This window comes from Suncus etruscus, chromosome 15, assembly GCF_024139225.1.
Source record: "Suncus etruscus isolate mSunEtr1 chromosome 15, mSunEtr1.pri.cur, whole genome shotgun sequence".
In the NCBI taxonomy this organism is placed as follows: domain Eukaryota; kingdom Metazoa; phylum Chordata; class Mammalia; order Eulipotyphla; family Soricidae; genus Suncus; species Suncus etruscus.
In genome coordinates this window covers 43,811,543-43,836,487 of record NC_064862.1, presented here as the reverse complement: position 1 = coordinate 43,836,487, position 24,945 = coordinate 43,811,543, and the positions used below count along the sequence as shown (strand labels likewise).

The window sequence follows — 24,945 nt, the reverse complement described above, 5'->3', positions numbered from 1 at the left end:
AAAAATCTTACCTCCCAAAGCAGTTGTAAAAGAAAGAAAGATAGTTGGACAGGGATTTCAGTTCTTAGGAAACAAGATTCAGAAAACACTTGCTCTTGTATTAAACATTAGTTTTTACTTCAATAAAAGGGGATAACCACATTCTGACGATTCTTGCCAAGTTTGTAAATGAACATAAATAAAGGTTCAGCACACTAGCTGCTTCCAAATTCTTTAGAAATGTCTCTCCCATATTTTATTCTGCTCCAAATTCTAAAAAAATATTAAGTCCTTCTCACTCACCCTTATTTGAAACTTGCTAAATAAAAGATAGATCTATTATTCCAATCAAATAATTTAAATAACCCTCAAATACACACTTGGAAACATGCTAGAAATTTTATCATTATGCTAATCTCCCATCTTTGCCTACAGTTATCATCACAACAAGCCTTCATAGACAAATTAAAACAAAGGTGGATTTAGAATGCAATGCCTCTGAGTTCATGTAATGTTAGAAGTAATACTATGCTGGGACTTAAAAGATAAAATTAAAGCTCCATTACTGAACACCTATATTTAAAGTATAAGTGATATATTTTAACTACTTTGCAATCCTCAACTTAAAATGCTGACAGGTTTTTTTTTTTTTTGGTTTTTGGGCCACACCCGTTTGACGCTCAGGGGTTACTCCTGGCTATGTGCTCAGAAATCGCCCCTGGCTTGGGGGGACCATATGGGACGCCGGGGGATCGAACCGCGGTCCTTCCTTGGCTAGCGCTTGCAAGGCAGACACCTTACCTCCAGCGCCACCTACCCGGCCCCTAAATGCTGACAGGTTTTAAAACACCATTATTTCCTGTAGAATTTTCAAGGCTACTGGATTGAGAGATATCTACTCAGGATCTTTTACTAATGGATCAAACTTGGGCTTTTATGGACATGCTGCTTTATCTAAAACCCAGATAGTTATGCACTTAAGACCAAACTGAGGGGCCAGAGAGATAGCACAGTGGTAAGGCACTTGCCTTGCATGCAGAAGGTCTGTGGTTCTAATCCTGGTATCCCATATGGTCCCCCTGAGCCTGCCGGGGGCAATTTCTGAGCATAGAGCCAGAAGTAACCCCTGAGTAACCCCTGAGACCAAATTTGAAACCTGGGAAAGATGTAAGTGACATCTCATAAAAGTAGGGAGACTTCTTGGGGTGTTCAGACTCCTGGCACCACAGGCCTCAAAATGGAACTATCCAGGTCCACGTGGGCCAAACAGAACTTCACTATTACCCTCTTCAGATGCTAGTACTGTTCCTTTTAAAATAGTTTAAACACAAGTCATTTCATATAACCTGGGAAAGAATAGTACAAATCGTTCTTTAGATATTCACAATAGAAATAATCAGAACTTAAAGGAAACACTACTTAGTGCAACAAAAACCAGGCTACCCAGTTTTCCCATGTCTAAACAATCAATCCTTGAACAAATATTCATTCGTTAAGAGTCTATTGTGTGGCAGGAACTATATATACAGAAGTAGCCATAGACTATACATATTCATTGCCAGCACTAGTTTGTATTAGGATTAAAACCAAGCTGAACACTGAGAGAGTACAAAGGAGGGTAGGGAGTGCTAGTTTTGCAGGGTAGCAGCACTTCCCTCTATAAAGAAAAGGAGTCCCAGACACTGGCTCTTACTAAGTCATCCAGGTCCCCTCCAGCTAAGGGTGTGGTTGTGTGCTATATTTTCTGCCAGTAACCTGAAGACAAAATCATATCTATACTTTGAAAATTATACTTGCCCTTTATAAGTTCCTAGATGAACAAATGATAAATGAAATATATCCTGATCCTGGGTCTTGTGTCACTTCTAAACAGCTGAATTCAACTAGAAACTTTTCAAAATCAGTTTCCCCCATGACAATATCACTGATCGCCTCCTTCCAACACACACACACACACACACACACACACACACACACACACACACACACACACACACCAAATAAAAGAAAACTCTACCCAAATATTCTGGAAGGCACAGTCCAAACTAAAAATCACCCTAGGAAATAAAGAACAAATAACCTAATATAGGATTTTAAGCTTTCTTGCTTTACCTGCAAACTCCCATGAAAATGTTGTAGAATGGGTAAGTAATCAGGGAGGTGGTGTAGAACAAAGATCCCTGGACTAGGGACACATATTTTAAAAAGTAATAAAGAAATCCTGTGGTACAAAAGAAAAGATTACAACATCCACACAACACAACAAAAAAAAATTCAAATTTCTATTTTGCAATACATCCTGCTTTAAAGTGTTATTTTTATATATTATAATGTACATCTCAAGGAATTAACAAATGTATATTATACAGAGTATTATTATAAAGAACATAGACACACAAGCACAAATTCATATAGACATGTGTACAGAATGGGCACTGAGCTAGGTAATTTCGCATCGCCAAAAGGCATAGTGGGAAATGTCTATTGTTTATAGTTCTTATTATCAAAATAACTGAATTAAGGCAGAAAGCACATGAATTAAAGCACAAAAGCACAGCATTTGTCCTGTATGAAGAAAATAATTATAATCCTCTAGGCTAGAGAAATAGTACAAGGGGAAGGTCTTGGCCTTGCATGCAGATGACTATGATTTGATACCCGCACTCCACATTGTCCCTGAAGTATTTCCAGGAAGAATCCTTGGAAATCTCTGAGCAAACCTAGGAGTAAGCTCTGAGCACTATGAGGTATGCCCCACCTCCAAAAAGTATAAGTTCCTGGAGTTATTCATTAGAAACTTTGATACAAAGAAGAATAATCAGAGATTACTCTTGAACAATGTACATATCTGCTATTCAGCAATGACCCATAAATTATCAAAACATTCCTAGAGAAAGCAGATACATTTATACTGACTACAAAAGCTAACAAAAAATTATAGTGAGAGGGGTTTCCCCCCTCCCCAAGTTTACATAAAACAGTATATTGCAAAATACAGTTGTAGTTGCTAGGAACACACTAAAATTTAACTCAGTGCTTACTTAGAATAGCTTGGTCAGAAAACCAGCAAAGAAGATCTAATATAAATGTTTAGAACATATATGTAGAGCAGGTAAAGATATGAGCTAGCAATAAGAAACTAGCACAGGAGTGCCAAATGGTGACTCCTATAAACTAGAAAAATTTTCCAAATTCAATTCATAACTTTATGGCTTAACAATTTTATCAGCAACTTTGGCAAAGATATAAAAATCAACATATGGGTTAAAGAGACAGTACACGGTTTTAGACTCTTATCTTGCTTACAAACAATCGTGACTTGATATCTGGTGTGAGACATAGTCCCCTGAGCACTGTCAAGAGTGATCATTGAGCATGGAGCCAGGAGTAAGCTCTGAGCAGTCAAGTTTGGTTCAAACCTGACCTGGACCCCAGCCCTCTAAAAAGGCATATAAGATTGATTTAAAAATCAAAGGAGGTAGTAAAGCCTGACACCATTTGCATGCCAACCCCAACCCCTACACTGAACACTGAGCATCAATACTGTATCACCCTGAAGCAGCACAAGGGAGGCCCTGATAGTCCGTAGCACCACAGGGCCTGAGTAGCATCACCTGCTTGGTTCCTAGCACTGGCCCTGTTGGCTGAGTATCCCTGCAAGAAACAAGGGGGCTCTAAAACATCTCATCATGGGGGGACATTCCCCCAAAAAAGATAGCCTGACTTAATATGTAGTCAATATTTGTGGGGTAGAGAGAATGCAGACATACTAAATCACAAGAGTTAGATTCCATAAAGCAATACAGAAAGAACTAAAAGCCAAATAAACATTAGGTTGGCAATGATATTAGTACAAGGTAAAACCTAGCTTCAATGACAGCATGTGATTCTTTGACTCAGGTTTTAGTAAACAGGAACTGTTTGTGATGTGGCCACCACAAAAGTAAACATGATTGAACCATACATATCAGAATGAGGAGCTTAAAGAAGGACACTCAACTCACTCTACACAGGGGAACTTGAGAGAGGTCAGACATTATTCAGCAAAAAACTGCAATAATTATAAAAAGAAGAGAAAATAATAGAGCAGGATTTATTCTTCCTTGAGTAGAATTCAAGCAAATAAGTAAAATTTGGATCTCAAGTTTATAGGTGAAAAACCATATTCTAGGGTCAAAGAGATGGTTCAAGAGTCAGAGCATATCCGTGCAATGATGAAACTTTGACCTCTGGGACCTCATGCTTCTCCTTAATACAACTGAGTGCTGATTTAGAGTACCCAAGTACTATAGTACCAGGCCCACAACACTGAAATGCCCGGCCCATGTAGCTGAATATCACAAGAAGTTGTTCCCAGATGTTAAGAGGGCTCCACCCAAAAATTAAAATAGAATTCCTTCTCCTAGTCAAAAAACATTAAAAATTAAACCTTCAACTTTTTGACCAATTATGGCTAGGAAATAAGGGCCTATTTCCACATATGCATAGAGCCCTTTCTCAAATAGGCAGTAAACACATCCCCCTTTAAACCAGATCTGATGAATAAACATAGCGATTTAAACCATTTTTAATTATCTGGTCATTATCCTTAAGAGTAGCTCACTATTATATTCTCACCCTCAAGAACAGATTTTTCTTTTCTTTTTTTTTTTTTATATAATTTTTATTTTGACAAAAGTGGTTTACATATCTTTCACAGTAATATTTTAGGTACATATTAACAATGTGTCAGGGGAATTCCCATCACCAAAGTTGTCCTCCCTCCACCCCCTTTCCCATCTTGCATCCCATATCCCCCACCATCACCCCCCGGGCTGCTAGTATAAGTGGTCCCCTCTGTGTCTAGCTTACTCCTTAGTGATCATACAACTGTTTGGTCTTGAAACCCTCCACTCTTTCCCCTTCTATTTGAGAGGAAGTACTAAATAGTTCAAGTTATGTGGTTTTGTTTGAAGAAAAGAAGAGCAATAAAATGGGATAAAAATCAAATAAACCGAAAATGGGCGGAGTGCTTTTAGAGGCTCTCAACCTCAGTTTGAGAGAGAAAAGGGAAAAAGGAAGTGAAACACCACAACCATACAAAAGGAGATCTCACATAAAAAAAAATTCCAGTGAGCACTACAGCAATAAAGACAAGCACCACATAATATAACCACAGTCCTGAAATGAAGACATAACAGAGCACAAAAAGGAAAAAGGAAAAAAAAAAAAAGAAAAAAAATTGGAGACAACAACTTCAATATCCAAACCCAAACAAAGAAATAAAAATATATAAATAAATAAATAAATTATTTTGTGCTGGGTTTTTTTTCCTGCATAGGCATAGTAAATATTGGGGACATTAGAGAGGGAATTCCCTTGGCCTAAAAGCTACAGGGTTTTCCACCTTTGAAGTATACTGTCATGGGAATAACTATAGACTCCTTGCATGTTCATTTACTCTCCCCTCAGTGCCTTTGTGGTGTATGGAAGGTTTCAGCTCTGTCATGAGTGATAAAATCAGACCTCTTTATCTAGAGATCTGGTATCAGCACGGGTCCAGGAACGAAGCTTATAATGAAGACTTTCTTTGTTGTTCTAGAAGTTCTGAAGAACAGATTTTTAAATGAATACTACCTGTTCTGCCTCAGGTAAAAAGATCTTTCAAGACATGTGTTTACTAAGCTCAGAAATCAAGAAATCCTCCAACTACCATCCTAGCCTAAAAAAAAAATGGGGGAAGACTTTGCAAACTCATTACATACCACAGAAGCTAAAGTTTGATCTTTTTTATATCCCACTATATTCCATATAATTAAAGCTCTTTGAGAAAAGTAGGATTTAAATACATAAAAAAATGACAAAAGAAAATATAGATGAAAACCAGTTTAGGCAAATCTGCAAACTATCCTCCAAAAGCAACAAGCTCCATCTCCATATGGTAATCTTTCTTCTGCTCTATTTTCTGATCCAAATGTTTACTTACACTTATTCATTTCACCTAGTTCATTTCACCCAGTCTATTAGTAATATGTGGATACAGATCAAAGCTTATCTGAAAATGGGGAGAAGAGATAAACAAAAACTTTCTCAAAGATGGCCAAAAGGCACATAAAAAGTGCTCTACATCACTAATCATCAGGGAAATGCAAACCAAAGCAACAATGAGACATCACCTCACACCACAGAGACTGGTACATATCAAAAAGAACAATCAGGGGTCCAAAACAACAATATAAAGGGCAAGTTTTTTGTCTTCCATGCAGCAGATTCAAATTTTAGAGCCAGGAATAAGTCCCAAACAGTGCCAACTGCGAGATGGCCCAAAACAACCAGTATTGGCATAGATGTGGGGAGAAAGGCACCCTCATCCACTGCTGTTGGGAATGTCAACTTGTTCTGCCTTTCTGGAAAACAATATGAATACTCCTCAAATAAAAAATCTAGGCACTAATCTTCCATTTGACTCAGCAACACCATTTCTTAGAATATAACCCAAGGGCTCAAAAGCAAAATGGGGTCAAGACATTTGCACTCCTATGTTCCTTATAGCACTGTCTACAATAGGTAAAATCTAGAAACAACCACCCAAGTGTCCAAGAATAGATGACTAGATAAAGAAACTATGATACAGATACACAATAGATTATTACTAGGCCATAAGAAAAGATAAAATTGTGAAATTTGCTACTACATGGATGGACCTGGAAAGTTATCCTACTGATTAAAATTAGTCAGAAAGTGGAAGATAGACACTGACTGATCACTCTCATGAGGGATATAATGAAAATAATGATGTAAGAATGACAGTGGAAACAAAGAACATGAAAACTGGTATTCAGTAGAAAACATGCTACCTGAGGGCATTGGGGGATAGGATAGAGAGGTTGCATTATGTATGAAACCATAGTGCAAAAACTAAAAATAAAAAGTGCCTCTCATAGAAGCAAACTGATGGATGGGTGGCAAGGTGAAGGAGAACACTGTTGGAGGAAAATGGACACTAGTGAAGGAATTGGTGATGAAGCATAGTATGTCTGAAATCCAGTCATAAATAACTTTGTAATTTTACAGTAACTAAATTAAAAACTAATACTTAATTCAAAGCTTATCTGACTTTGTTTCTTATTTCCCAGATGTTTGCTAGTCTTGTTTTTCCTTTAGCTACTTAAGTATAAACTCTAATTTAGGACAAATCCAACATATTATAGTTTAAACTGGGCGAGGTACACAGAGAATATTTCAAGATATTTCTCCCCTGATAAATAAGATTGCCTACATTAGACATGATTTGTTAGGTCTTTCTTTAGGGGGAAAAAAAACTTAAAACACATACTGAGGGGACCAGAGAGATAGTGCAGCCTTGAGATAGTGCCTAGCATGGGGCTGATCCCCCTGAACGTCACTGGGTGTGGCCCAAAAACAAACAAACAAAAAAAAACACACACACACATACTGAGATGGGACAAGGCCATCTACAACCTATTGGACTTCTTAGGAAAGGAGCTTTGCTTATAAGTGAAAACTAGGCATCAATTAGGAAGGCCAAAATAAGGATGTCCTCACATAATCCTTAATATGAATCATGTACATAAACTTCATTTACATTTCTTCCACAACTACATCAATGGAATCTTTCTGAAGAACTGCTGCTCCCTGAAGTCCAAGAAAGACTGCCGCGTTGAATGATTATTAATCTATAGCACACTGACTCAAGCAATCAACTAATAAATGCATAGGTGAACACCACGATGAAAATGTTGGTTAAATAAAGCCACAAATTCTCACTACAGAACTTCAAGTACATTTTGTCAAAAAAAAAAAAAAAAGGCAGGCATTCTTAATTTGTAACTGAAAGAAGCAACCAAGTTCTCTTGAAAATTATCTTCAAGGTTGACAGAAACAAGAAGTTACCTTTCCATATCTGTATAAACAAATATCTTAAAAAGAATAGTAATATACACAGAAAGAATGATTTTTGGAGATCTCCTCCCACACCCATTACTAATTGTAAAACTGGATCACACTCTGGATTGCAGATAGGGAGGAGGAAAAAGAGCGCAATTTACTAAATGCCTGTCATAAGAAAGCCATCTAGTGTTAACATTTAGAAATGAAAACTGCAGACAAAAGAGGCAAAGAAAAGAAAATTCTGAGTGACTATTCCAACTTACTGAAGTCAACCTGCGAAAACCACCAAGATGCTTTGTTTGGCTTTGTTTCTCAAGGACGATCTCTATTGCCTAGATTCATCTTATCAAATACAAAGTCTAGATTAACCCAAATCCAAAGTGCCTTAAATGTTGAGAGCTCCTAAAAACCATGTTTTGATGATCAGAAGAATCTCATGACCAATAGACACTTGCTTTTTTCCCCCCACTACTCGCGGCTGGAGTCATCATCTTGGGCTGAATTAATTTAACTGAAGCAGGCTAATGATGACAAATATCCCCCAGAGGGGTAATGCCAAGTTGTTTTCTCTCACCGAAAAGCACTCGGCTCTCGCTTATGGATGAAGAGCCAAAATTGATTCCCTAGCTTTACGGCGCAATAGGAAATTAATCTGTAGGTGCTCAGGAGGATACTCCCAGGACGTGGCCAAACTGGGGACCCGAATAGGACAAGGGGGTGGCGCGCGGGGAATTGGGGGGGGGGGTGAGGCTTGCAGGAACCAGGGCCAGATGCCGAGACTGGGGAACGTGGAAGAGCGGTTAGATCCGAACTCTTAGGACCGTGGATCTGAGTTAGCAAGGAGCTCCAGACCTTACAAAAGAGTGAACCAGGAGCCGGAGCCAGCGGGGTTGCGCGCGCGCGCGCGCTCGGGGCACACACCTTCCAGGAGGAATCAAGCCCCGCAGCAAGTTCAACTAGTAACATCCCCTGGGTTTGGGGTCCGTAGGGGTGAGAGGTTTCGGGCCTCTCGGGTGAATCCCAGCGGAGTTGCTGGACACCCAGAAAAAGTCCTTTTGGGTGGGCGCCTCCTTTCACCGAGACAGAAACAAGCCACCTTTCAGCCCACGGATAACTTCGAGAGAGAGAGAGACAGAGAGAGAAAGCGCGGCTGCAGCCAATCCCCCCCCTCTCTTTCTCTCTCTCCATCTCAGTCTCAGCACCTCGGGGGGGGCTTTTCCTGCTGAACCAACCACCACCTCACTCCCCGCGCCCCGAATCTCAAAGCACCCTCGTCTCCACCCGGTTCCCCTCCCCAAGCTCCCAACGCCGCGCTCCAAAGCACCTCGCGTCAGTTCCTTGAGACACCTCCCGGGGGAAAGGAGTGGGGGCAGGCAGCCCCCTTTACCTCCTGATGGGCAGAAGCCAGTCCCCCCCCCAAAATAAAAACCTTGCACCATGCGAAAGCTTCTGAATGGCCCGCGTTTCTGCCAACGCACCTCCTCGACGCGGTCCGTGGGGAGCTGCTACAGTCCGAGGGCGCGCGGGGACCAGTGCGAGGGCCGCCGCCTCGCCGCCCGCCGCTGGCTGTCGCTGCTGCTGCTGCCCATCGGCCGGACTCTGCCAGGGCGATCGTCTAGGCTAGGGCTGCAAGCGGGACCCGGGGGCAGCGGCTGGCGCTCAGGCGGGCAGCCAAGGCGGAGGTGCGGCGCTGCTGCTGCTGCTCCTCTCCTCCTCCTCCTGCTGCTGCTGCTGCAGCTCCTGGAGCCTCTAGCTCCAGCTCCGGCGGCTCCTCCCGACCCCCAGCGGCTCCTCCCGACCCCCAGCTCTGCCGCGCGGCTTCTAGGCGCCGCCGCCACCGCCGCTGGAGAGAGCCTGGAGGCCCCGCCCCCTGTCCCGCTCCGCAGCCTCCTATTGGTCTCTCTATGCCCGCCCCCTCCGTCCCGCCTCACTATTGGACGCCGGCGCAGTCCGTCCCGCCCTCCAGTCAGGCTCGCTGCTCCCCGGGTGCGGTGTTCCCAGGCTCCAAGGCGCAGCTTCTTTCCTGGAGCTGTGCTGTGTGCTGTAGATGAGACTTCGGGCTGAAGGGAGATAGACAGAAAGAGGAGGAGCTGGAGAAGCTGGAGGAGAGGACTTGCAGCCTTCTCGGTGCTGCAGTCTGGTAGAACCGTCTCTCCCCTCCACAGGATGCGGGTTTGGTTTTTTTTTTTTTTTTTTTTTGCATTTCTAGGCAATGTTAAAACCCCTGAGGCGCCGCCACGCAGTTACAATCACGTCGCTTCCGAGATAAGAGAGATGATGCGCGAGGGAACCAACACAAAGGGTCCCGTGTTACCGCGCTGGCACCGGTCCTAAGACATCCAAGAATCTTTTCCTCAGCAGACTACTTTGCCCAAAGGAGCAATACGTATTGCTCTTAGTGTTTTTGCAGGCCACACCAGGGGCGATCCCTTCGGGTGCGTTGCACCGTGCAGGCGGCGCGGATACTGACTGTGTGCAACAGCGGAGGGCGCCCCCCTGGACCTCGTAGAGACCTAGACTGTGCTCCTACTGTGTGCCAGCCCCGGAGTGCACTTCTGAATCATCCGGACGGCTGTGCCTGGATGGACTGGGAGGGAGAGACTGAATAGAGAAATGCAAAAATAAATAGAACGTTAAGATGAGATTTGGGGGCGAGGGATGCTGCCAGAGCTGTGGAATGTTGCAGAAAAAAAAGACCCCTATTAAGGGGTATGTCCCGGAACCACCGACCCACCAGCCACTTTCTATTGCTGGTGTGAGCCCTTGGACCGCCCCCCCCCAAAAAAAAGCCCTTCTTTGATCTTTTTCTGCACGGGAAGAAGTGCTCTACACTTAATCTTTTCTACCTTCCTAGAAAGGCTGATCATCTAACAGCATTTTTCTTTTGACTTTAGGCTACACTGTGTTGCTGGCCCCCTGACTCAGGGCTCTTTCTGCTCAGGCAGAAGAAAGCTTTGCTGTGCTAAGGTCCCTAGCTGTGCTGAGGGAATCAAACAAATTTAGGGAACTAATCCGTGCCTCCAGTATTCAAAGCATACCTTGAACACGTGAAGCCAACGCTTCAGTCCTGCAGAGAACTGAAACTATGGTGCATTACTTGATTTGAGCTGGTAGCTGAAAAATTACAGAATTTCAGAAGACTTTTAAATTCGACTGCAATTGACTGTCTAAAGGGCAAAATACAAGTTCATTTTCTATAAACTGGAACATAGAAGTTTAAGCAGCCTCTTATTTCCCTCCTTACTCCACTCTTAAAATTTCTGGAGCAGTCTTTATCATAGTGGTTTTGTGGTGCACCTGTTTCCTGAAATTGGATTTTGAGTTTCACCTTAAGTATGTGTTTGGCTGTGTGTGTGTGTGTGTGTGTGTGTGTGTGTGTGTGTGTATTTGGGGGGATTGTGTGTGTATTGGTAGGGATCACATCAAGCAGTACTCAGAGCTTACTCTTGGTTCTGGCTCAAAGATCACTACTGGTGGAGCTCAGGAGGCAATTGAAGCAGAATTCTTCCTGCAGAGATAATATCCCTATTTCTCTATCAAAATCACTCCCTAGAACATAAGATTCCCTACTATCCATTAGAGGTGCCCTTCCCATACTGTATTGTTTTGAGAGCTATCTAGCATGTATATATTGCATGATATCATAGATGGTACAATAAGATGCGCCAGAAAAAATATACTGTTGCATGACAAATTTCCCAAATTCTCTAGATTTGGAGGTTTTTTCCCAACCCTTACCCATTATCAACATCATAAAATTGTCATTTTATTCATTCAACAGTCATGGAGAACCTCTGAGAACCTGAGATGTTCCAAAGGTTCTGCATTTATAAAATTGCATAAGATATAGCCCAACTCTTTGGAAACACACTTGGCACTTGCTTAGAAATATATCCATTGTAGATGTATTCCGACTAAATGTATAAGAAAAATATCCCCAGGAGCAGCCCTGGAGAATATTCCCGAGTCAGCCTAAAGACTTCACTTCCTGAAACTTTAGCATCTGCTTCAGATCTCATTGTCTTTCCTTAGTGGGAAGGAGCCAGGAAAAAAGAACTGCAGCATTTTGACTCCTAAGACAATCACTGCCTGCTGTAGGTGGTCATCACTGAGATGACTCATTGCCATAGCTGCTGTACTCCTGTCATCTAATGGTGAAAGTCCTGTGATGTGCTACTGAATGTCCAGTAGATTTTTATGAAGTCTGAACAGACTTTCCTTGATGATGGAAGCCACAGTTTTTTTCCTCACACCTTACCATATCTCTTCTTGTGACCTGTACAAAATTTAAAGATGGCTTAAGCCCTTTTGTCCACTTCCAAAGTGAACAAAAGTTTTTTTTTTTCAAATGCTTGTTATTGACAGCACAGCTCAGTGTTTGGTGGAGGAGAGAGAGAGAGAGAGAGAGAGAGAGAGAGAGAGAGAGAGAGAGAGAGACAGAGACAGAGAGAGACAGAGACAGAGACAGAGAGAGACAGAGACAGAGAGAGACAGAGACAGAGACAGAGAGACAGAGACAGAGACAGAGAGACAGAGAAAGAGACAGAGAGACAGAGACAGAGAGAGATTATTATGGTGTAAATACACCACTTTCTGACTTTCCAGGAACTCCAGGTCCAATATAGCTTCCTCCTCTTCAGGCAGAAAATTCTGAGCCTCAGCATACATGTAATGAGCCCTCTTTTCAGACTCACTGGAAAATGACAGTATAACCCTGCAGGGTGCCTGATTTGTGATAAAGAAGGTAATGAATCTTCAAAAGCAAAGCTAAGAATGATTGTTAGCTAAATATTCTGGAAATACATTTGCTTTTAAAGTTGCCATATTCTGTTCCAGTCTTCTTTACAGCAGTCCATAAATTTTTATCCCTTTTAGGGATGGGTACACTCCAAGAGGAAATTGGAATTTTTCTATCTGTTAAGGTCATTTTAATTTTATAATAATTTATATTTTAAATATATGTTATAGGTATAGATTTGCAGAAGTTTTAGGTAACATGTGGACCCTGAAGTGTGAAATTGTTTTTGCGTAAAAAAAGCACTCTCATTGTTTGTCTTCCTATGTTCACTTTTCCTCAGGACAAGACTTCCTTGGTCTTGCTAGCTGTGCTTCTCTCTCTCTCTCTCTCTAAGTCTTTTTTCCCCCCCCTTGTAAATTCTGTCAAGCTCTAGGGATTCCTAAGGAAATAATAGCAAGGAATTAGTTTTCTTTGCAATCCTGAATCTGTACATCAATGTCATCTGAAACAGTTCCAACATCAGTCTTGCTTATTTTTCTTTGAAAATGTAAAAAGACTGAGTTCAAAGACATACCAGTTAGTTGTCTGCCCTATTCCAAGATCTTTAGCTTATTGGCTGAACTTGGCTGGTATTTATATCTAATTACCTTTGAATTTAGCAAAACAGAGTTTTTATTTCCTTACCACATAATAGCAGGATTCTGCTATAGATAATATGCCTACACTGTAATAAATCTTCATGGTTATCCACCCTCATTTATCAACAGTCTTTTGAAAAGTTTTCATTTAGTCAAACCAAAATTTATACCTTTCATGGAAAACATATATATTATATTCAGAGCACTATTTTAAAGTCAAAGAACACAAAAGGCACACAACAGAGCATGTAAATTCTATGGAAGAACATAGGAGTTTGTGTGTTTAGGGCCATCAATGAATGGTGCCAAGAGAAAGGGAGGAGCCAACTTTCCACATGTTTAGCGTGGGCCAATTGGTGAAACTTTCCCAAACATATCAAACCACCATAAGAAAGTAAGAAGAAAGTGCTCTAGGAAAGAGGAAGTACACTGGGCAAAGTTGCAGGAAGCAACTGTGAAGAAATATTTGGGGGCAATTGTACCCTTTAGCTTTTAGTGAACTTAAATAACAAACACATATTGCTTCCACTTGCCATCACCTGTTTCTTCTTAGCAAACAATTCTAAGAACAATACAGAGGCAATATATTTTTAATAGTTATATATATACTATGATGGAGTAAAGGAATATTAGAAAAGGTGCTCAAAGATTATTAATAAATTTCAGATTTGTAACTCTTCTTTTTCTTAATCTTATTTGAAAAACTTATTGGTTGATCTTTGATGAAATATACCCCATCATATATATCTCCAACAACCTTACTATTGTTCATTGGTATTCACATTATTTATCTCTTCTAGTTCATAACTAAATAGCTTTGCAAAAAATATTTCACCTTTAATCACATCTCACTAAAACTAATAAACAATATGTAATTCAAAAGCAACTTCGAAAAATTGACACAGTACAAAGGTTAAGTTGCATGTCTTGAAAGTAGCAGACCCTGACCCTTTCCTGACACCTAGGATCCCCAGAAGCTTCTGAGCAATTTTGGACCTGGAGATCTCAAAGCACTATCAGGGAGATCTTGGTAATCTCCAGCACCCTATGATTCGAACTGTGCCCTATGAGCACTGCTTGGGAAGATACACCAAAAAAGCAACTTCAAAAAAAAAAAACACACACACAAAACAAAACAACAAAAAAGTAATTTCCACCTTGCACCTTGTCCTTGATTTGGTAGCCTAAATAGGGTGTGCAACTGTGGGTGTGATTGTTATTGTTGTTGTTGTTTTTTAGAAGATCCCCCACATTTTGATGCCAGAACCCCCTTTTTTTTGGTGTTTGGGTTACACCTGGTGACGCTTAGGGGTTAGTCCTGGCTATGCGCTCAGAAATCGCTCCTGGCTTGGGGGACCATATGGGACTCCGGGGGATCGAACCTCAGTCAGTTCTAGGCTAGCAAGCGCAAGGCAGACGCCTTACGACCTGCGCTACCGCTCCTAATGTCAGCACTCTTACTCTGAATCTGGATCGCAAGTTTTTTAGACACATCATTAAAAACAAGTTAGATCTCAAACTTCCATTTTTGTCATTGAATAATGGTATTAAGTGCTACCTCAGAAGACTGTGGTGATAATTTCATTATATCTAGACTAAGAAGTGCTTAACACAGTAACTGTCTCGCAGTGAGGGTTGAAAACACAGTAGGTCATCAATTTGTACCAACTTCTCTTCCCATTCAAGGTGCAGAATTTTATTGACAGCTCCTGATACAAAAGCTGACTGTGATAAATAGCTGAGAAAAATTGTTAAATATGTGATAATAAGAGAAATTTGATAAGCAAATTATCATTGCTGAGAAATGCAGTCTTATTTTCTTTCTGTATTCTTCTATGTATGATTTTGGATTCTTATAGAAGTGTTCCCAAATTTATTGCTACTTGGAAATTACAATATTCTATAGCCAGTGATTTTGGTGCTACTTCTAAGAACTGTGACATATGAATAGCATTATCTATGAGTAACTGTCATTTAAAACCACTAGATGGCATTTATCATTAATAATTAAATAGTATCATATGGTAGGTAATCACTTTAAATTCATATAGAAATAGTATAACTGGATATAGAGATAATGGCATGTAAATATGCACACTTAAATACACTTGTATGTTTCACATATGATTTTTTCTTTTATTTAAAAGTTTTTCTTTTATTTACAAAGTTGTTCATGATTGATTGAGTTTCAGTTTTACAATGTACAGCACCCATCATCCATGAACATTTCCCACTATTAACATTCCTTGTTTCCCTTCCACCCTATTTTTCCCCTGCCTGCCTCTGGGCAAACTTTTGACTTCTCTGTCTCTCTCCCTCTCCCCTCTCTCTTTTTCCTTTTAAACATTGTGGTTAGCATTATCGCGAATGAAGGGGCATCATGCATATCACTATTTCTCTGTCCAACACTCAGTTATTGTCCAGAGTGATTAGTTCTAACTATCATTGTCATAGTGGTCTCTTCTCTTCCCTAACTGCACTGCTCACTATTTGTGGCAAGCATTGTACCACAGACTCGTCCTATTGGTCCTCCTTTCTATTGTCTCTGGATATTATTACCACACTATCTTTAATTTTTCTTATATTCTATAAATGAGTGAGATTATTCTAATCTATCCTTCCCCCTCTGACTAATTTCACTCAGCACAATACATGGATCCATCCATGTATACAAAAATTTTGTGGCTTCATTTTTTCCTAACAACTTCGTAGTATTCCACTGTTTAAATGTACCACAGTTTCTTAAGCCACTCATCTGTTCTCGGCCACTTGGGTTGTAGATTGTAGCTACTATTGTAAATAGTGCTGATGATAAACAAAGGAGTGCAAAGAGCACTTTTGTGTTGTGTTTTTGTGTTCCTAGGGTATATACCTAGGAGTGGTATGGCTGGATCATATGAGAGTTCAATATCCCATTTTTTTGAAGAATATCCATATTGTTTTTCAAAAAGGCTTGCGCTAGTCTGTCTTTCACATATGAGTTTTTTAAAATATATATTGATTATAAACCCAGAGTTATCTAACTTGGCAATCCTTTACTTCCCCATTTTTAATAATCTTCTGTAATATTTTTAGAATTAATTAAACTCCACGAAGCCTCAATGTGCTCACAGTACCTAGGAATGACTTTCCAAATCTTTCTACAAAGTTAATGGAAAAACTCATCCCCAAGAGAAAAAGTTGAAAGCAATAGACAGACATAAAATGATAAACAGACTCTTCTTCTTGCCTTCATCTTTCATCCATTCAGCAACTAAAAATTGGTCTCCTAGTTGTGTGTATCCCTAGATCTGCACAGGCTATAGTGTTACCTAGCATTTACTTTTGGAGATATGTTTGCTGTCTCAAATAAAAAAAAGGAAAAGAGAATCTGCCAGAATATTAAGAGAACATGTTATTGTGTGCAATTTAATTTCTATCCAGGAATAGATATTTCTTATAGTTGTTCAGAGTTATTGGGAAAAAAATAGAGATAAATTAAAAATTCTCCCTTGAGAAAGGTTGTTTCTGCTTCTCAGTTCCCAGGTGGATTAGCTAGGTCATGTTTCCTCACTGACATTTCACTGTTCTTGGCAGGCAGCCAAGACTGTTGTACTGAAGCAGTATGGAACAGAAAGTGAAGCAAAGCAAGAAATAGATGAACAAGTAAAAGGACTGGAAGGTAAAGAAGCAATCAGAGAGAATATTAGAGTAACAATGAAAAACAGAGTGAATTTTGTTTGCAAAGCTGAATATTCCAATTTAAAGGGGAATATTCTATATTTTGAGATCTAGAGTATGTGAAGAGAAAAGAGCAATAAAGCAAAATAAAAGATTTTATAACCTTTAATCTCAATATTTTCAGAAACTATAAACTCAGGTGAACTCTGACTATTAAAATTTCATTATTCCTGGAACTCAGAGAATCAGCTGAGCAGAGACTCAGGTACAGAAACAGTTTTCATCTGCCTGCTGTAAGCCTTTATCAATTTATATTATTTCCCATGTCAACAAGTCTAAAACCTTACATTCTTCAGTTTTCTCCCAAAGCTGACTTCTCTTTCTAACCTTAATATTTGTGATAGTAATGCTGACAATCAGCTATTATAAATGAACTATTCATGGATTCCTTTCTTCCTCTGCCTCCCGTAACTAATATATGGAATCACTCTGATTTTCACCACAGGTCTCTCCTATAAGTGCCCTATTCCTACCCAGTATCATCATACTCTTTAGATCCTTTTCTTTGTAAGGGTAGTCAGCTCTCACTAATGAACTTCAAAACACCAAAAATACATTTATTTTAGTTTATAGATTCTAGGCTCAAAGACCTTCTTGAGGTTCCTACTATCTAGGGGATAATGTCAAAATCACCCTTAACATACTATCAGTTACCTCCCACAATCTGACACCAACATGAGTTTACCAAATCTCTAAACAATACAAAACACTATGTATACCATGATCTTCTTAGAACACTCCTCTCCCTTTGCCCTATATCCTACTTTTCTCCTGGAATCCTATTTAGCTCTCTGGCCTCTTCTTAATACCTCTGAAGTTTCTATTTTCCCTTTCACCCTCAGTGCTGATACTCTTCAATGTTATCTCATCTGGCTCCTGCCTAGCAAAGCTCATCCTTCCCAATGTTTGAAATTGCTATGCATCTGTCCTGTTCACCTCCTAGACTATACTTATATAGACAATCCTGTCATACATATTCAGCTTTTTGGGTGCATATATATATGTATATATACACAGATTTGTACATATATAATTTTATGTCAATATCTATATGTGGACCCCTCAAAAGCAGTTCAAAGGATATCATATGATTACCTGAACACTACTGGTGTGATACCCAAAACAACAAAAGTAGTTCACACTCAATAAACCTCAAGCACAATATCTCGAAAGAGTGCCTTTCATGTGATTCACAAGCTCCTTCTTTCTCTGTAATTCCTCTTTCAGTAATAGATTATTTTAATTAATATTTATTTGTCTTTGGCCAGAGCGGTGGTGCAAGTGGTAAAGTGTCTGCCTTGTGCGTGCTAGCCTGCTGTTCAATCCTCTGACATCCCATATGCTCCCTCAAGCTAGGAGCGATTTCTGAGCGCATATCACCCCTGAGCATCATCGGGTATGCCCCCCCCCAAAAAAAAAAACAAAAAAAAAGCATTGATTTGTCATATGAGAAACCCAGGGCTTCTCCCTAACTTCCTAACTTATAAGTTAATAAATCTTTTATGGTACCTCCTAAATATCTTGTGTCTACCTGCTTTTGTTCCTCTTTTTGTGCACCATCATGTTCTTGTCAAGACCAACATTACATGCTCTTAAATAGTATCTCTTCTGGTATCCCAATGATACTTTTCTAATACTTTAACAGAATTAATCCTTCTGTCCCATTGTAGTTAACATCCATAAAAATAAGAATCCATTTTCTTTTGCTTCAAAATTTTCAGTGTTGAAGTCATTTTCTGAAGCAAGACTCCAAGCACACTCTGAAGCTGCATTCTTTCCACCCCCAATCAGCAGGGAAAGGACTAGAGAGGCAAGCCATACATTAAGTAGGCACTTCACAAATCCTGGTTCTACCCAGAGGTCAGACAGAAACACTTACTCGCAGGATAGAAACAAAACTGTACAAGAATACTACCCAAAGAATGCAGAAAAGAGGGGAGGGAAGCCTGGTTCATAGCAGGAAGCTATGAGGAGGAGGGTCTGATTAGACCAGAAAAGGGACTGCTATGACAATGATAGTGGGAAATGATCACTTTGGACAAGAATTGGGAACTGACAGAAGGTAAAGTGATATGCATATTTCAGTGGCAATACTGCAAGTTACAGTGCATAAAAGGAAAAAGAGAGAAAGGGAAGTGCCAAAGTCAACCTGGAGGGAGGAGCTAAGGCAGAAAAATTGATGGGGATGTATACTGCTGGAAGAAATGGGTACTTAACATTGTATACCTGAAATTCAATCATGAGCAACTTAAGTGTGCTCACAGTGATTTGATACTAAAAAAAAAATCAACAGGAGATTTCCCAAAGTAGCCACAAAATACTCTTCCTCTCTCAGAAGATCTCCGAGATCTCACTGGTAGTGAGGGGGATACTGAAAGAGAAGTGGAAACTGCAGCACCAGACTACACAAGAAAATACAAAAAGCAGCACAAAATGCCTCCACAGATAGTGGAACACTGAGGACTCAATCAGTAACAGCTCTATAGTCTCTCTGTAAAAAGAATTTAGAATGTATGTTCAGGATGTTTAATGACTCAAAGTAATAATGGAACAGACCACTAATAAAACACAAGAGGATATGAGGGAAGAAATAAAAAAATAAACACAAATAGAAATAAAAAAACTAAAAAATTGTTAGGGAAAATGAAAAACTCACTGGAAGGTCTCACCGGCAGAGTAACAACTGCTGAGAACAGAATAACTGAATTCAAAGATGAGATATAGAAAATTTCCAGAAAACAATAGAAGATGGAATAAAGCTTCAAACTAAACAAACAGCTAAAAAAGAGAGGTTTGGAATAAATTTAAAGGGAAAAGCATAAAAGTAATTGAGGTTCTGATGGCCAGGAAGGCAACCCTAAAAAAGAGAAAACAATTAAAGACATTATTTCTGAGATGTTTCCAGAGCTAGAGAGCCTGTACAACCAGGTCCAGGATTCCCAAAGGGTACCAGCTCAAAGAGATTCAAATAAAATACTCCTAGATATTCCTAATCAGAATGATGAAAACCATAGATAGAGATATAATACTAAAAGCAGGAAGATCAAAGAAGGGGATTATATGAAAATGTACATCCTTAAGATTTGCCAAAGGAAACCGTCTAGCCTGAAGACAGTGGTGGGATTTTAAAAAACTCAATGAAATAAATACCTAACCAATAATACATTTTCAGAGAGAATATTATTGAGATTTGAAGAAATGATACACAATTTACAGATAAACAGTTCAATAACTTCCCAGATTTGACAAATACAATTGCCATGCATTTGACAAATGCAGTCTGCACCTGGCCAGCTCCATAGATCCATTCTGTTCTTGAAAGAGATGTAAGCCAAGCAGTGAAAAATTATAGGTACAACAGCTGAAACCAGACAATCTCAGAAGTAGGTAGGCCAAGCCCCTGCCCTGCAAAAACCATGCTTGCTGCACGCACCCCCCCCACACACACACACAATCACCCATTTTGTAAGTGGTTCTTCACCACTCTTCTCTAGCTTTCTTCAGAGATACCAATCTGACCTAAATTTTAGGTATGCCAGAATTTGAGCTGATATAACCAGGACTTTTATTTTTGGAGTGACTGAAGGTGTCCCTTCTCCACTCGCCTTCTCATACTTCTGTAAACCTGCAGCCAAAACGTACCCCACAAGAGCCACAGTATCAACAATAGTGCTTAGAATTCCAGGACTGCGCAACCACATTCGTGGTTGAGCAACAACACCATTTTTGTTTAATACTGCCATCCCTGAAGAAATACACCAATGTAGGCACCAACGTGTATCTGAAGTCACCTAATGTTCAGAAAAAATAAAATAAACATAATGTTTAACCAGGAACAAAAGCTTACGAAACATTCTCACATGACTTAAGGACCTCATTGAAATACAATCATTTTCAAAAATTTACTTATTGCTGTCACTCTTTTTCCCTCATTTTTTCTTTTTCTTCATTTTAAAAAATTTTTCTCTCTCACTATCTGAAAACAAATGTATTATGATCAACCATGTCAACTATGTGATACTTGCTCTTTAAATACATTTAATTTAATTTAAACAAAAAGAACATCATACACTCAAAACCATCTATACAAGAGAAATGTAAGGACCTTTAGAGACAAGACAAATACTACAAACATGCCGAACTCCTACAAAAAATATGACACAATCTCTTTCTCAATGTCAACAGGTTATATTAACCAATTATGAAACACAGAGTGGTAAGGTGGATTAAAAAAGTGAGTCCAACATTCAGCTACTTGCAAAAACGCATTTGGACAGTTAGAGCAAACACAAACTCAAAGTCAAAGGTTAGAAAACAATTTTTTAAACAAACACCTCCCTCCAAAAGGAAGGGGTGGAAATAGTAGTACTTCAGACTGTACTTCAGGCTGTAAAAAGTGAGACAGTGAAGGAAAAATTTTAATGATCAAGGGAAATGTACATGAAAAAGAACTCTCACTTCTAAACATAGATGCCTCTAATGAGAGACCAGCAAAATACTAAAACAACTGTTACAGACTTAAAGAAGGACATTAATAGCAATACAATAGTAGTTGGAGATTCATCACCACTCTAACACCTTTTCAAAGATCAACTAGACTAAAGCTCATTAAGGAAATAATTGCTTTAAAGAAAAAAATTTGAAGGAGTCTAGTAGATGTACATCGGGATGTACATAGAATAGAGGATGATGATTCTCAAAAGGCAGAATACTCATTCTTCTCCAATACACATAGTTCTTTCTCCATGATAGACCACATGGTAAAAACACAAAATTTGCCTCTCTAAAGTCAAGAGGATATAAATTATATCAAAGATATCTCAGACCATAATATACTGAAAATAGAAGTAAGTCACAGATATGAAGAATTAAATTAGAAATTAAAGAGTGCATTACGGAAAAACAGGTGGGTTAGAATGGAAATCAAAAGATTCTAGAAAATGAACAAGAATGAGGGCATCATACCAGAACTTGTGGGACACCACAAAAGCAGTGTTAAAGGAAATTTTATAGCTATACAAGTATTCATCAGGAAGGGAGGAAGGGATCACAAAAATAACTAGATGTGTAATAAAGAAACTAGAAAATAATGAACAAAAAAAGACAAAAATTACAATTTTGAGAATAAATTTGTAAACTGGAATCTTAAAATTAATTCAAAAGGTCAATAAACTACAAACTTTCTTTGAAAAATAAACAGATCCTCAGATCAATAGAATAAAGTGATTTTCCTTGGACAGACTATGTAATCAGTTAATTTTTGATAAAGGAACAAAAATTATGAAGTAGATCAATTGCTAATAACTGATGCCTAAATTTTCCTAGCTTAATCCCATATTTTTGGTGCATCTGGGAATGGGTAGATATGCCTTCTAATGGTTTATTTCCTCTGCAGGAGCAAACCTGCTTCCAGGAAACCAATTCCTTCTAGTGAAAAGAGCCTATCTGTTCCTTGAGTGGAGAGGAAACACAATTCTTTTTGTTTGTTTTTGTTTTGGGGCCTCACCTGGCGGCATTCGGGGATTACTCCTGGCACTGCTCTCAGAAATTGCTCCTGGCAGAGTTAGGGGACCATATGGGATATCGGTGATAGAACCTAGGTCCATCCCAGGTTGGCAAATGCCTTACTGCTGTGTTATCAATCCTGCCCCAAGAGGCACAATTCTTTTTGTGTGTGTGTGTGAGGGGGGAGGGTATGTGGAGGTCACACCCGGCAGCGCTCAGGTGCTACTCCTGGCTCTATGCTCAGAAATCGCCCCTGCAGGCTCAGGGGACCAGGATTCGAAGCACTGTCCTTCTGCATGCAAGGCAAACACCCTACCGCTGAGAGGCACACTTTTTTAAACAAAATAATATCTGTCTTTCATATTGATTTATCTTGGAATCTACACATAATAAGAAATGGATGTGTTCTTTGCTTTTACATGTATTCAATATTTTATTTTTATCAAAGTACCTTAAAAAGTTCCTAGGACATAAGCAAATTGTGGTTTTTTTTTTTTTCCTATAACAGTGTGTCTCAACACAGTGCATACATTACATTATTAAACTGACTTTCCAACAGCACTGGCATATCATAGCTATGCTATGCAGGAGGTAGCCGAAGCAACATTGGGCCCTGTCAAGAAATTGAGGCAAGACTCTAAGGATGGGGCCAGAGAGATAGCATGGAAGTAAGGCTTTTGTCTTTCATGCAAAAGGTTGGTGGTTTGAATCCTGGCATCCCATATGGTCCCCTGAGCCTGCCAGGAGTGATTTCTGAGCATAGAGCCAGGAGTAACCCCTGAGCGCTGCCAGGTGTGATCCAAAAACCAAAAAAAAAAAAAAAATAAAAGACTCTAAAGGATAAAAGAATATCTCAAGGTGGTAATTTGGGGTAGATGTGACTTTATATATGCAAGCACGGGAAGCTGTATTTCTAAACAATAGCTGTGACCTGAGAACCACAATGTACTTAGCAGAATTCAGAGACCTCCCAGAAGAACAAGTCCTGTGCCCTTGTCTAAAGATATTCAGAAATTTGGGAGACACTGAATGAGAGGTGTCTAATGAGAAGCAGTGAGGTGGTTTCTGTATTGGATTGAAAGTGAGCCCCAAGCGGTGGCATTTGCCTGGAATGTGGCTGATCTAGGACAGACTGCAATTCGATCCCCTGGAGTCCCAGATGGTCCCCCACGTCAGGAGTAACCCCTGAGAGTCACCTGTGTGGCCTCAAAACAAAACAAAACAAAACAAAAAGAAAGTGGGCTAAAATCTAAGGAAAGATCAGTGTTTACTTGAGAGTAGCCCCTTTAATATTTGGCACCAATGTAGGGAATCTTTGATCACTTTCAAATCAAGTGTATGTGTCACTGAGTTTCACGGTTACTATGTCAGTCATCTCTTTATTATTATTATTATAATGATGATCTGTATAATCTTTGTCTGTCTCTGTAATCACATCTCATAAGTGATAGAGATAAATCTCTGACCAACTTGGCCACTGTTCAAGAAGCTTGGAGGAATGTGATGAGCACATAGTCTAATTTTGAGAGAACACCACAGAGGGAAATTGGCTCCATACATTTTTATCTCTTTGTTGACACAAAACTTGAAAAATGCAAATGAGTTTTTTTATCTCTTGAGTACCTGAGGCCAGAACCCCAATGTCTTTGTGACCTTGCTGTATTCTAAATATAGCCATTCCTCCTCCATTATCTACTGAGTGTATTTCTCACAGGAAATCAGAGAACAATGAGTGTGGAAGGTAGATGTGAGCAGGTAATTAGGATTAAAGTCATCTCTCCAACTAGGTTCTAATAAAAAAGATCAACTGCTTTGGGGTCAGCCGTTTGTTTGTTATTCACACTTTTATCCATGCAATAGTCCAAGTCATTTATAATAGTGCAAGATTGTTTCCTCTCCAAAGACAAATTATATGTAGGAAAACAAAGCAACGTAGTTTCAGACAAGATATTTCATGTTAGTATGTTGTTCAGACTATTTCTGATTACTCACAGAGGAACAGTTCTGGCAACCTGCATTCTCTAGGAAGAAAACCAAAGTCCCATCTGAGACTTTATAGCACCAGCCCAGCCATCATATAGTCTCTGACAACCAAGGCTATTAGTAAAATGCCCCAAATGTGCTGTTAGGTCATTTATTAACATACCTTCCATTGACTGCTGTTTGGTAAATAACAATTATTAAGTAAAACCTGTGCAAAAAAAAAAGTTATAAATGTATCTTTCCCTATTCATGTTCACATTAGTTCAAATAATATACCACATTACATTTCTTTTACTCTTGTTCTGATCCTTTGATGCTTTCAGTGGTTTGCCAGCGGGAAACCACTAGAGGAGACCTATCTAGACTCTCTATTAGACAACATACAATTATCATCTTTAGTATTCCCACTTGGAAAATTGACTTGTATTCATGTGGAACAATAAAATCAAATTTGCTGGCACTTTACTCCCAATTCATGAGTATAAATAGGGG

The 24,945-nt window shown here is 39.4% G+C and overlaps 1 protein-coding gene across 3 annotated transcripts in view; it reads right to left on the bottom strand.

Moving 5' to 3' along the window:
• Positions 1-9,649, bottom strand: part of SIPA1L2 (signal induced proliferation associated 1 like 2) — a 290,291-nt gene extending 280,642 nt beyond the window's left edge. For all 3 annotated transcript variants that reach the window (XM_049788914.1, XM_049788915.1, XM_049788916.1), the window contains exon 1: positions 9,348-9,649. The gene's annotated coding sequence lies outside the window, so the exon portion shown is untranslated. The remainder of the gene's footprint in view (positions 1-9,347) is intronic.
• Positions 9,650-24,945: the final 15,296 nt, after the last annotated feature.